Here is a 13,763-nt window from a genome sequence, read left to right as displayed (position 1 = left end):
TTAACAGAAGGTCATAGTGGTAACAATCATGGGCCATTCTGTAGAACATATGGTATTCTTCTTGGACTTCATGGTCACTATGAACCACAGGTACTACTAGAACCCCATTTTACAGTCAATGATACTGAGGATTGATGAAGGGATGCACAAAGGTAGGTGAGTGAGGAAGAGATCTAGTACTCCATCTGGTCAAGAAGGTTTATATTTCCCTTGGTTTCCAGTGAATGACAACAATGTTTGTTCTTCCTGTGTGTCTCAACACAGTTCTGGTCCCTTCTGTAATCGTTTGCTCATAGGATGGGAGGATTCATTAACCTCAATCACAGGAAATATGGAAGCAAGAGCAGATGCATAGTTGTGTATTTCTCTTACACCACCCTTTTAAATGTTGACACTGCAAGGACTCAGAACTAGCTTTTGTTTTGTTTTGTTTATTTTTACAGAGAAACTTATTATGGAGTAATTGAAATGTTACCTACATATTTCTTATGTCTCAATGAAGATAACTTTTCTGGGCTAAGGATTTAACCCAGAAAGAGGTTTAGTTTAGCACATTGAAAAATGAATAAAAATGCCTGGAAATGTACCACATATGATATAATAAGTAGACCATTGAAAAGGAAACTGTTTGCGTGCATGTTTTTCATGAGTATACATGGAAGAACATGGAGGGATGGTACTACATATGGTGAGATAGGTAGGCCACACATAAGGAAACCATTTGTATATATAATACTTGATAATAGACCCTTTCTGAAGTAAATGCAGAAAGATGTACACAGTATCACAAGACTGGACTTCATGCACACTCATTTGTGTTGTGCTCCAAGAAGCTACCAAGTAAGTGACTTTGAACACATTATGGAACATTATTTGTAAAATAGAGAAGGAAATTTTGACAAACGCATAAAGTTCAGTGAGGATTAACACCTACTGAATCACAAAAGTTTAATTTACCAGATTTGAAAGTCCTTTATCCCTGTCTGCTATTATTGCAAAGGTCCTGATTTAGGGGTCACTGTCTGCCAGTGATTACTGACTGACTGATGGTTTTCTGCTTGAGACAAACTCCAGTTTCTTTTCTCAAGTGCCATTGTCTCTTTCAGACAGGTGCATAGAATCCTAGTGAGGGGAAGCAGAATAGTACTGTGGTTCTGTAACTTATCTACCACCCATTAGCATAAAGCCAGAGCATCAGGTCGACTAGGAATACCTCCCTGCAGAGAGCCAGACAGGTCCTTTACCTTCAGCATCTTTCATACTGGGGAAGGTAGAAAAAACAAAACAAACAAAAACAAATACACCAAGATGTGTCTTGGATGACAGATAAGTAGAACCAGAACAATTTCCAGATATAGGGTAAATAAAGGCCCTTACCTGATTAAGTTGCTTGGATAACATAAAGAACAAAGATGAAGGGTTTTCTAGCATAACCTAGAAATTAATATCTGCTTACTATGGTTAGAGAGGTGAGCTGGCTTCCTCTTCTCCAAAGTGATCCAGTGTCTCCGTTGCCATTTCCTTGCCTTTGCAATCTCCGTTTTATGGACAATAGAGGTACTTACTTATGATTGAAATACCTGATGAATATTGTATGAAGAAGCTGTCCCACAGGATGGCAGAGAGAAGGTATTAAAGTTTGTCTTCTACTCAAATCTAGGAAGAAAGAGCTTCCAAGGCAGCTACAAATGGAGAGGGTAGCAGCACAGAGCAGAGACACTTAGTCTAGAGGAGGCAGAACAGTCTTCACATTCAACATGGGACTCATATTTTAATCGGTGAGCATTGTGACAACCACCTTAATTCATTACAATTGTTCTAATACAGCTGCAGGTCAAAGTCACCTCATTCAATAAATAGCAATGGTAATGTTATGTGGTCCCTGGCTGTGTGACCATCCTATGATAAGAGCAATAGAGATATGGAGGTGGACAGAGTATGGAGAGTACCTTCTATAAAAGTTTTAGGAGGCTACACACAGATATTAGACAGACAGACAAGAGACAAAGACAGAGACAGAGGAGAGATACTTTTCCTGAAGAGGATGATATCCTGTTTCCTCTGCCAACTAGTTTTCTTATTCACTGTATTACACTCTTGAATCTTGAAACTCGCTATTCAAGCATGGAGTACCTATTACAGCCGTCTGTATAAATAATATATGCTAAAATGCTTTTCTCTGCCACAAATATTGACCTTGTTCAATAATTGATGGTGGAGTTCACTGCCACCCTTGAACTATGCAGAGATAGGTTCATGCCCTTCCACTACTCTTCATCTGTGACTTTTTTTTCTTATGCTCGAAATACCTCAATTTCTTGATGAAAGTGGGCTTTTCCCTGGAGTTCTAATGTGATACCAGAAACTGGACTCAGTCAGGCAAACGTGACGGACATAAACAGAGAATTCTCACCTTTCCATTATAAAAAATAAAACAAAGAAAACCAAATCCCTCCCACCTTAATATCTTTAAAAAATGTTGAGGTCATATATCCTCTTTCTCTGAATTTTTTCAAAATGTTATTATAAGTAAAAGATCATGCAGCATAGGAAAGATTTAGTGAGCATTTATCATGCTCCTCGTTGCCATCCAAGGACTTCATTTGTATTACTTCATTCAATACTCAGAAATATTTCTTGATTGAAGAGTTGCAATCATTTGTGCATGACAGATAAACAAAACTGATTACATAGGGAGGTTGCCTATGTTGTGTATATGCCTAGTGAGTGGCTGTGGGAAGCAAAACCTTATACCTAGATCACAATAATAGCTAACTCCCTGCTCACACATCCATATAAAGAGAAATTCCTCCCTCTCTTCCTTATCATTCTTACTTAAAGGAACAGACATTTACTATGGCCATATGTGTGGTTTGAATGAGAAATGCCCCTCCCCCATTGCCTTAAGCATTTGAACTCTTGGTCCCCAGATAGCATCAATGTTTGGGGAAGTTTAGATGGCACAGCCATACTGGAGGAGATACATCACTGGGGATGGGCTTTGATAGTAAAGGCATATCACCTCTTCCATCTTGATGATTGTGATGGAGAGTGTGAACTCTCATTTCCTTGCCTGGTTTACAAGCCTTCCTGCTGCCACTCCTCTTCATCATGATGGAGTTTTAATCCTCAGGAGCTGTAAGCCAAATCAACTCTTCCTTAAGTTGCCTTGTTCACGGTGTTTTATCCCAGCAGCAGAAAAGCAGTGAGTTCACTTAGACACCATTCCATGCAAGCTTTGTCTCCAGACATTGTTTATAGTTTCTGATTTAATGATGTATCTTTAAGTCAAGTTCAACAAGAAATCAATTGCACAAGTGGTACCAGCTTTCTACTTTACCTCAATTTATGTATTTGCAATGTGATTTTGAAGATTCACCCCAATGTTCCCCTGAGTGCTTTTAATGTAGACCAGGCCTTGTGATTTAGCTTAATTCATAGCGTACAAAAGAAGTGATATTGTGCTGCTAGTACATTTTTATCTAAGATTGCTTTGTGAAATTCCACCACCTTTCTTCAACTTTGCTATTACCATTATAACTACATAGGATTAATTAGTAAAGGATGGATCATGTCCAGAGAAGTGTTCAATTCTTCTAGATAGCAACTCTAGGGTAACCAGTCTGCTATTGCCCAAATGTGCAGAAGAACTAGAAAGGATTAGCAGGGCCTCCAGCTGTCTCACAGATGTATGTGATGCATGAAGGCTAGCTGAGACTAAGGACCATCTACAGACTCATGAATGTTGGGGGATACGTGATCACCCTGTGAACCCAGAGTTTGAATTTGCATTAAGTAAATAAAATTAACCTAGAGTCAGAAGGCTGAGTTAGCAACGAGATGACAGAACATAATTATAGAGCATCAGAAGGCATCTGGAAAAGATAAAGAGATGCCCTGGAAGGAGCAGGGAGGGATTTGGAGTGGTGCCACTTTTTTGTTGTTTGGTAGAGCAGAAGGATACACTTTTTTAGGGAGGCTCCAGCAAGAAGAGAAGGCTAGCTAGCTGCTACTCAACATCTCTGGGGCTAGCAGGTTTTCACCCCAGCCTTTGAATCTTGAGTCTTACTCATAAGTAGAATGATAGAGGTTTAGTTAAAACTCCTTTAGCAGCAGTGGTAGAGCCAGTGCCTGTGGGAACAGAATTCCTGCCAGCCTGTCGTCTGAGTAACCAGGCTGCTGCCAAAGCAGCAGGCTGGTAACTGCAGAGTCACAATTACTGGCTGAAATAGCAGCAGACGCAGCAGATTAAGGCACAGCCACTGGGCCAAAGTTCAAACAACACACGGGCAACAAAGAATTTTGGTTACCTTTTGTGAGGCAGGAGTTAACTAGCATATCTGGCCAGCAGAGACCTGACAATTGTGCTGCAGTTAGATCTACTTAGGATAGATAAATTGTTGATGGCTATTTATAGTCATGAAAAGCTCCCATGCAAAAATACCAAGACCAGAGAAAGAGATCTGAAAGGTTAAGGAAACAGATCTCTTATGACATTTTTTGAGAAGCTAGGAACATCTATGGCCATACCACCCTGAATGAGCCTGATCTCTCATCTCATCTCAGAAGCTAAGCAGGGTCGGGCCTGGTTAGTACTTTGATGGGAGAATATAGGGAGCAATGGCCAACAAAACTAAAGATTCTATTAAAGTCATACTTGGCAAACTAAGTAATTGATTGTGTTTGATTACAGCAATGTGATCTAGAAGAAAAACTGAAAACCTAATGCCCACGTGGTTGATGGAACAAATGTCCCTAGAGTGTTCTATAGGATACTCAGACAGTTCAATATGGCAGAGTCTCTTATGTGCAAAATGGCTGCTCAGAGGGGCTCCTTTGCAAGCAGTTGTTTGCCTTGAGAAGGGGTTTTGGGAATCTTGTAAGTTTCAGATTTTAGACCTGACATGTGAAGTTTATTTGATCTCATATCTCCTGAGCATCTTCGTTCTAATAGAGAATGTTTCAACACAGAGGAAACTTCCAGAAAAACATACTGTATTCTGGAAGTTCATAAAATAATGAAACAATGCCATGCTTGCTTAAAATAGTGGGTTTGAAGGCCTACCCATCATAAATAGTTGGTTGTGGTTTCCTATAAATCATCAAGAGTGCTACCTTTTTCTCCCTCTTTAATATTTTTTCCTGTAATTTCATTTAAAATTCAATTTGGTTTCAAATTTTCATGAAAGAAGAGTCAAGAAACAAGGAAGAAATAAAAGTAATATGAATACTACACGACAGAGCAGATAAGAACAAAGGTTGGGATCATCAGTTCACTAAATTAACAAGTAATTGTGTTTGCTGGGGTTGGGAATAGAACTGAAGTAGACAAAGCTCCACCTTCTCAGAAATACGTTTCCTACAAACAGTGACAGATACCTAAATACAATATAAACACTATGTAGCAAATAAGGTGATTTGAGATACATATATATAGATTTTAGCACAGAGACAAAATAAAGAAAGTAGGAAATAGACCCCTGTGAAGTTGGAGTGCATGGGTTGTTCCAGCAGAGTTCCTGGGGAGCAATGCTAAATTGGTGGATGAGAAGTAGCCAGCCTTAGCTTGGGTAAAGAGCACTATACATAGAATTTAAGCTCAGAATGAAAGAGTGAGAGAAGACTACAAGTTCATGTTCAGAGAATAAAGACAAGTCAACACGTAGAGTAGGATTTTGGAAGAAATGAGGTTGGGAAGGTTAGCCACAGTCTTTAGTGCATGCTGAGGGGTTTGGATTTTATTTTGAGTGTGATGGGAAGTCATTTGTTTGTTGGTGCTGCTGTTTAATAGAACAGCAAAGCAGAGTCAATTCTCAAGTGTTGATTGTAGAGACTGTTATGTGTGACCATAGACTAGTTTGAAAGCATCATAGGAGTTCGGTTAAGCAAAGGTGATAGAAACTTAGAGTACTGAATGAAAAATTTTGATAAAATAGTAAAAACATTTAACACTGCTACAGAGCAAGAGAAAAGAGATGATCAACACAATATTATAATAAACGCACACACAATCAAACATAATAGATTGGATATAAAGTCATCTTATCACCTAAGATTTTAGACATAAGTGGCAATTTTCTTCCTTTTTATACTCTTGTATTTCAACAAGAAATAAATTTACAGAAAATATCCAAGGCTTATTCATACTCATTTATACATATATTTTTAGCTCAATAAAAGTAGAAGAATCATTTTCTGTATATTTCACTTTTCACTTGATGTCAATTTATTCACTTAACAATCATCTTACTGAATCCTTAATATCTGCTAAATGCTTTTCTAGAAAGTGAAATTTAATTAGGAAATAGAAAATTCACACACATACAAAAATCACTAAGCTTGACTAAGGGTCTATAATGCTAGCCACTCTAGAAGAGAATGCTGGAGGACCACAAATTCAAGGTCAGTCTGGGATACAGAGTGAATCTGAGGTTAGAGTAAAAGTGAAATTTGGTCTCAAGTGAACAGTCAAAACATATCTGGAGGTGTCACTCATTCAAAACTTAGGTTCAATGTTCAGTACAAAAATATACTTATTAGTTCTTATTGAGTATATATTTTATTTGCAAACACAAACAAAAACAAGAGTAGAATGTAAGAGATTTGGTAATTTAGAATTTAGAATACAAGGAAATGTTTTTTGTTGAGAGGATTTGACACTTTGGAAGTCAGAAACACATTTCTATTAATTTAAGCCAAATATTTTAATAGTTCTCCAATATCGCTTCTCTTAACCCAACTTTAAAAGCCTGTTTGTAATATATATATGTATATATATATATGTATATATATATTCACTGGACTCAATGCTTCCATTAAATTGGATACCTTTGTTGCTTTAAAAAATATTGAAAACATTTTGAAGAGGTGAAATTGATACTCATAGGAAATAGATCACTTGCCTAGGTCTTCAGAAAATTAGTGACAGTATCTGGTCAATATTCCAAATTATCTAAATTATAGTCCCCCAACTCTTGCTACTCCCAATTCAATATCTTTATCAAGAAGATAAACTATACATTGTCCAAGGACATTTCCTATATAACTGCTAACATTTTTTCATGCTGTACCTCCAAGTGTGTCTACCATGGTGTGCCTCATCTTTTCCTATAAATGTGGTTCAGGGTCAGCCACCCATATAATTCAGCACCAAGGAGAGCTCCAACAACCATGTGACCTGCAATCATCTTCAGCTTCCAGAGCTTCTTGGTGTCTGTTCATAATAATATGAACTCTTTTCTTTCAGAATAGTGGCCTATGTCTTTTCTCAGAAAGTATTCGAATTATCTATGCCAGAGTTCTGAGTTCTGATTGATTGCATGTAGGCAGAAATTCTGGGTGCCATCCAGGTTTGGGCTGTTAAAACTTCTTCAGAAGTTTCTTCTATGGACTAGGATGGCCACTCAATGCAAACTGGAAAGATTGCATTTTTATAGTTTTATAGAACAGTGATGCCACAAGCTGCTTTTTACATAGCTGGGCACTAAAGAGCCACTGCTTGCCTGATTCTCATGAGACCCCCCCCCACACACACACCAAAACTTAAGTCACTGTATTATGTTACTTTCATTTGTAATAGATTTATTTTACCCTAACAAGACCAGAAGTTGTCTTCAGTTCTTTGAAGTTGTTGTTCACATTGGCCTCTGTGTTTTGCACATCTCCCCTCCTATTTACACTTCTATTATTTTCTAATGAACGTCTCCTTTTAGTATCTATCCTATTTCACTTTCTTGCTTGAACAAAATTCAACTCTTCTCTTTACCTCAGTGTTTTACTTTTCCTTGTCAATGAATAAATGAATCACTTCCTTCTTCTTTACCTTTTCATTGTTATCTTTGCCTCTCCGTTATTAATTTGTCATCATGTTGTGGAGGGTTCCGCCTCCACATAAGAGGAGAAACTGATGCAGCAATAGAAACACCAGATAATTGTTATATAGAAAAAATTCTGGAAGGTATAAGAAGGTATAATTGAGAAGAAAGACATAGGAATTTTCCTTCCAGAAGAAGGGAAAGATAAGAAATCCAAGAGATTTTTGAGGAGTGTTCAAGCAAGAAAGTGAAATACACAGGGCCCAATGTAAACACCAGCTTCAAAGGACTGCCATTTAGTTCTTTTGGTGAGTTTTCTTCTTTTTGTTCTAAAGTTTTCAGATGTTATGTTAATTCATTAGTGTGGAATTTTTCCTGCTTCTTTATAAAGGCAGTTAGTGCTATGAACTTTCCTCTTAACATTGCTTTCATTGTGTTCCATAAATTTGGGTATGTTGTGTGGTCATTTTCATTGAATTTTAGAAAGTCTTTAATTTCTCCCTTTATTTCTTCCTTTCCCCATTGACGATTCAGGTAGCAAATTTCCATGTGTTTGTGAGCTTTCTGGAATTCGTGCTGTTCTTAAATTCTAGTTTTAAGCCACGGTGATGGCTCTCTTTGTCTTGAGGCTTGACATATTCTGTGCTTTCTGGCACATGTTAAAAATAATGCAATTAATGGTGTTTTTGCATTCTACATGTCTTGCTTTCTTATGAACTTTTGACTGCCCACTTCAAAACTACTGGGATTCTGGATTCTCTACCTGCATTTCTATTTTTTGGTTGTTTTCTCTGTTTGGCTTCATAATGCTTAAAGGTAAATGTTCCTTAAGGATCAGGCTTCCCCCTGGGCTCCCATGAGTTGTCTTCTTTTGCCAACACTCCCCACAGCAGCTTCAGTCATAATTTAAGACACACCAGGTTTCAAATTTGAGCATTTATGTGGCATTGCTCTTCCTCTTTTTCACCATGATTTTTAAAACATTTTAATAGTTATAACCCCGTGAACAATAAAATGTTATGACCTCTCTGATGTTTTCAGTCAGGCGATAAAATATCACCCCTGAATCTTCTTATGTTTTGTTTATTCCTGCAATTTGAAACACTTTTAGTGTAGCTGTATGAACATCAGCTGGCATATAGTAGTCCTTAACCTTCCTTCCTGAAGGGAAAAGGGAAACTGGAGGGAAGATGTAAAGCTCCCATTTTCCCTGCATGGTTTTGGATTGCTACAACCAAACATGACCCGCACAGCCTGTAACCATTGGGGGTTTTGAGTTAAATCACAGCTCACTTGTACAAGGCTTTATAATCAACTCTGGATGTGCTTAGTGCCATTTTCTACTTCTCTCTCCCCCTGAAAATGATAAATCAGACTCATCACTGTATTCAATTAATTTCACACAGTTGGTTCCTCAGGGAATTTGTTCCCAATGTCCTCTAGCTGATGATCAATCATGCTCCTCTGGCTCTCCCTGAGATCAGAGGCAGCAGGCCCATGACATGCTCCAGGTCGTCGAACAGAATGTGTCCCCCTTCCAAGCAGGAAAGGTTCGAGTGACCTTTGATGGCATTTGAGAGAAGTCATTTGCTCTGGCTTTTCTGAGGCCATATTGATCTCTGCTCAGGGTTCAATTTTAGACAAACAGGCAACATAATTTATGTAAACTGGGCAGGTAATTAAACTCTCCTCCCAGCCAAAAAGGTCAGAGCAGAATATTTAAAGTTTGATTTCTAAGTAGAAGGAGAGAGAGAAAGTAGAGAGAGAAGAGAGTTATTAGATTATTGGGCCCTGATTGCCTTTTTGGAAATAGATTTGAGTTATTCTTGCTGAAGAAACAATAGGAGACAATAAGCCTCAGTAAGCACAAGGGTTACATAGTCAAGATAAATGACAAAAAGACATAGTACAGTGTAATAAAAGTGTGAAGATAATTTAAAAATGATTTTAGAACAGTATCAGCCTTAAAAGTTGCAACTTTGACACACACATTACACCTTATCTCTCCCTGAAACATTTGGGACTAGTTTTCAGGAAGTATATCTTCCAATAATTCTGCATTCAGTTTCTATAAACAATACTGTTCACCCCTGTAGTCACAAAACAGCTATCAAGACGGAAGTTAACGCTGATCCATTGCTGCCATTTAATCTTCGACTCTCTACCTAAATTGCTCCAATGTCCTAATAATGTGCTTTTAGCCAAAGAATGCATTTTAATGTTGTACTTTGATACTATCTTCATTCACTCTGGAGCAATTCCTCAACCTTCCTTTGACTTTCATGACTCTGACTTTATTGAAAGCTTATCAGACAGGCGTTTCATAGAAAATCCTGTTTCTTCATGACTAAACTCTGTTTCCCACATTTGGTACAAAGATCACTGAGGTGATACAGAGTTCTCTGCTTTCTGTCTGGTCTGTTCATATGTGATCTCCATCCCATTTCTGGTGACCAGTTTTCTTAGCAGGATTTTCTAGGTTATTATCAAATTATTCTTTTCTTTTTGTGGTGAAAATGTATTGAAATAGATACACTATATAAGAAATTTTCTAAATGTGTGATTATTCACCAATCTTTCAATTTATCCATTTCTAGGTAAATTTGATTTTTTTCTTTTCTAGTAAGTTACAATACATTGGTCTCATTATGTTTTGTTGCTCTAATTATCTTTGATTGACTTGACCCTTCAAGCTGTCACATCTTGTCCATGTATCTCTATTTTTGGTGACTTCTTTTCTTGCTAGTCAAGGAAGATGCTTCAGGCTCCCTTGGGCTTTTCTTCCCTTCTTGCAGGGTTTTCCTTCACATCCCTTGGGTTTCTCCATTGCTACATAGACCCCATACCCCATCAGTGGAAAAGCAATATTTAGAAGTCAATATGTAGATGATATGTATGTTGCTATACACAATCATTTTTATTTACTGTTCCCAGGTGCTCTATATAAAACAATCTAAGGATTTTCTGATGGCTTGTCTGCTTGTTTTGAAATAAAGTCCTGCTCTGTAACTCTGCCTGGCCTGAGACGTGCTGTGTAGATCAGACTCGCCTTCAATTCAAAGGACTCTGCCTGTCCCTGCCTCCTTTAACTACAGAGATTAAAGGAATTAAAATGTTCTACCATGCCTTGACATTATATTTCATTTTATATGTACTAGATATGTTTGTATACACATCTGGATCTATTGGAAAGCCATTAAATTACATTAATATTTTCAGTTACATAGCCAAATCACAGGGCTCATTCTGGTTTCCTTGCCTTTTGTTATTCCTGATTATCTTCCATCCTCAATGTTGAAAATCCTAGCTCTAATTATTCTTAATATGTTTACTTATTTGATTATCTTCCTTTTGGGAAAGCAAACTCCCTTTGCTGCTCCATCCTGCTCTTTTGCAAAGACTCTCTGATCATCCTGCATGATGGTGATACCCTCAAAAGACTCACTATCACTACCAAGCCTGCTACCCATTGTGGATGCTACCCTCACAGCACATTTCTGGCACACTTTCTTATTGTTATGGTGGCCCCCTGCCTCTGGAATCCAATATCACAGTCTTAGCTTTCTGTGTTGATACCTTGTTTTTTCGTGCAAGGCTGCCATGTGCTGGTACTTCTTTCCTATTATCAGGTTCTAATGCTGCTCTGTGATGCCTTCTACTTGAATGCTCCCTTCATCACTAGTATTGCGGGGCTGCTTTCTGGATTCCTAATCATTTCTCTAGTGCTTGCTCTCCTTTTACTCTGTTCAGGCTCTGATAATCCTATAGGATACTGCTATGACGCAAATGTCTTAGAGACATTCTGACACACAAGGCTGCTGTATACTTTTAAGAAGTCCTCTCATATGGCAGTTTATAAGAAACCCTTGCCTTCAGCCATCTTGCCTAGCAGACACTGTCCTAACTCTGCTCAATTTTTATTTGACTGTAGTGAATAACTTTACTCCGCTCCATTCTAGTCAGAGACCCCTGATCTGATATCTAATCAACCTTGCAACGAATTATTTGGGGGAAGAAACAGGAAGAGTATTTGATGACTTTGTTAAGGATTTACTATTATTTTGTAAACATTCAATTGGACTATAAAAAACTTTGACATGTTTAGCAGATGTGTGTAAGATCCATCTTCTTTTTAAGTTTAAAATTATATACCCCCTTCTTCTGGATTTATTGTTTAATAGAAGAGTATATTAATGTAATAGTTGGTGCTTGAGAGTTAGTGGCTCCTATTCAAGTGCATCCAGGAATGCCCATTGGTGGTCTGTTGTGAATAATATCAGATGTTGTATTCTAGCCCAAGCTTCCTTTTAGTTGGCTTCCCTTTTCAAAGACCACAAGATTTGCTTATTTATGCTCAATGTCAAGCTTTTCTCTGGAGTTCTTCATGGAATAGGCTGAGACTTCATCAGATCTGCCTTCGAGTAGAAGGCCTGCTCTCTTCTTCCTCCACCCTGTCAGACTTGCCCCTGATCCCATAAGCCTCCAGCACTAGACAGTTGCAACATCCTATTTTGATAGGGTTTCTTCATGCAGAAATCCTAAAGAGACCACTAAGAAAAATCCAGAATTTAGATGACAATAAACATTCTATTATATATTTAACTGACGTTATCTGTCAAGGATTATTCTATGTCTGAAGAACATGAGGATGGATGAGACTTGGTTCCTGACCTCATAGATCTCAGATTATAACAAAGAAAGCAGATACATATCTGCAAAAAAATGTAGAGAAGCGTTACTTGAATATATTAATTTTTATTTTTTAAACATTTTTTACTAGGAGTTTGGAGGCTAAAAGACAAAGGTGACAGTTCACAACTATATAGTAAGTTACAAAAACAAAGCAGAACAAAATAAAACAAGCCCAGGACTTAAACAGACCACTTTCTTAGGATAATAGGAATTCTTCTATATGAGTGATACCACTGTGCAATAAGGAAGGGATCAGAGTGTGAATTGCACCTGTATGAAATATTTAATAATTTTGTTACTTGAATTTAGAACAATTAACTAACACCATGTGTGCTCTCATTTTCAAATTAAAACCGGGATAATGATGCTAATAGATCACTTTTCGCAGCTGTTGGCGAACCTGTGAAGTGTCTTCCTCATGAAGAAATAACACCCACATGAGGAATTTTAAGTCATGGTCAGTCATATTACACTTTGGCTGTTTTTTCCCCAATTACAGACCCACTCATTAAGAAATTTTTAAACTGATAAGAACAGATACTGCAGTTGATCTTAGCCAAAAGGCTGAGAAGAGATTTTAAAAAGACCAATTATATGTAACTCAGAAAAAGTCAAAACTGGTTGGTGGGAATAGTATTCCTATAATAGAGGGGAAAGGTAGGTTTTCAAAATAGACATGCTAATGACTAGATATCAGTGGAAAGGAAGATGACAAAATTTCCAGGTCGACTGCATAAGACATTGTCTGTCCTCAAGCACAAGGCCAAAATCCTATAAGAGGTTTAGCAGTGAGAATTTTACTGAAAGTTCACTGTTTTTATTTTAAAAGTAAAAACACACTACTCTGGAATAAATTAGGAATTTATATAATATTAGAGATGTCTGCCATATTACTCTACTGTAGAGTTATTATTATCCCAACTTTCTGTACTTTGGATTCTTTGGAGTCACAGGAAGGTCATGAAATAAGCTTCACTTTATACGTCTCTCATGCTTATGACCTCAGAACCACAAAGGGATAAGTCAAGAGTATCAAAGTCAGCTCCAATCCATATGCCTTGTATATGAGTATTGAAGTATGTAGAACATTCAGTAAATGTATGTAATTACTGTATGTCTGGCTGGGTGTATAGTTTAGTGGTAGAGAATTCACCGAACCTACATGGCCCTTGGATTTAATACCCAATACCACAAACAAGTAAACAATCATAAGGATATATATTTTAATGGGAAAAATATTCCAAACGGGGAAAAATA

General features: G+C 37.5%; 1 pseudogene; it reads right to left on the bottom strand.

Moving 5' to 3' along the window:
* Window positions 1-12,874: 12,874 nt before the first annotated feature.
* On the bottom strand, window positions 12,875-13,082 carry LOC121461569 (annotated as a pseudogene).
* Window positions 13,083-13,763: the final 681 nt, after the last annotated feature.

The sequence above is a fragment of the Microtus oregoni genome, unplaced genomic scaffold (genome assembly GCF_018167655.1).
Source record: "Microtus oregoni isolate MIOR12 unplaced genomic scaffold, Mior012 000022F_ref0000154, whole genome shotgun sequence".
In the NCBI taxonomy this organism is placed as follows: domain Eukaryota; kingdom Metazoa; phylum Chordata; class Mammalia; order Rodentia; family Cricetidae; genus Microtus; species Microtus oregoni.
Note: the sequence above shows the minus strand (reverse complement) of the source record. Positions and strands in the feature narration are given on the sequence as shown.